Raw genomic sequence first — 800 nt, forward strand, 5'->3', positions numbered from 1 at the left:
CGAGGTGTAGCGCAGTCTGGTCAGCGCATCTGTTTTGGGTACAGAGGGCCATAGGTTCGAATCCTGTCACCTTGATGTGAGGCATTCCATCAGCAAATACTCAAATATGAACATCCATCGGCGCCTAAAGTGCACTATGCTCCGCTTCAACAAATGAGAGTTTTCGGTGGAACTGATGAACCACACCGGTTAAATGCGTGGGACAGAGGGCTCATAGTACTTGCTACCGCAGCTATGGGAAGGCAAGGAGCCTAAATTGACCTTTTTTATTTTGAAAAGAAAAAAGCAGTACAAGGAGATTAGACTCTCGGATGAGACTAAGTTGCTACCAACCGTTTTGATGCGCCCTTGACCTATCTTGATTAAGACCGAAACTTATCTAATCGATAGTGGGGTCTAGTTTAAGTTGTCAAACAAATAGCCTGGAAAGAATAACCCTTGCAAGATGCTCTTCCAAGATTGAGAAGTCGCCTATCCAACTAGCGGGACAACCCTGACATTTCTTCAATGCATCTCCTTTCGGATTCTTCTATGTCAACCTAGCATTTCGAAATGAACAAATCCAGAAAAACTAGCAATTGGAAACGTCCCAGATTACTAAGTAAATCGGCTACATTCTCCCGGAAATCAAGAGGGATGCTGAATGTAGAACCCGCTATCGAAGAAGACAACTCCCATCTAGGTCAATGGAAGTCAATTGATCTCAAAAACAGAGAAGAAAGCCCCTTTCGATTAAGACCTCGACACCATCCTTACCCCCCTACGAAAGATTTAGCCCTATTTATTTCTAAGAGGAAAGC

General features: G+C 43.9%; 1 non-coding gene across 1 annotated transcript; it reads left to right on the forward strand.

The window, feature by feature from the left end:
- TRNAP-UGG (transfer RNA proline (anticodon UGG)) lies at nucleotides 1-75 on the forward strand. The gene has a single exon. It is a non-coding gene; the product is annotated as a tRNA-Pro (tRNA).
- The last annotated feature ends 725 nt before the right edge of the window (nucleotides 76-800 follow it).

Source organism: Lactuca sativa, chromosome 4 (genome assembly GCF_002870075.4).
Source record: "Lactuca sativa cultivar Salinas chromosome 4, Lsat_Salinas_v11, whole genome shotgun sequence".
NCBI classification, from domain to species: domain Eukaryota; kingdom Viridiplantae; phylum Streptophyta; class Magnoliopsida; order Asterales; family Asteraceae; genus Lactuca; species Lactuca sativa.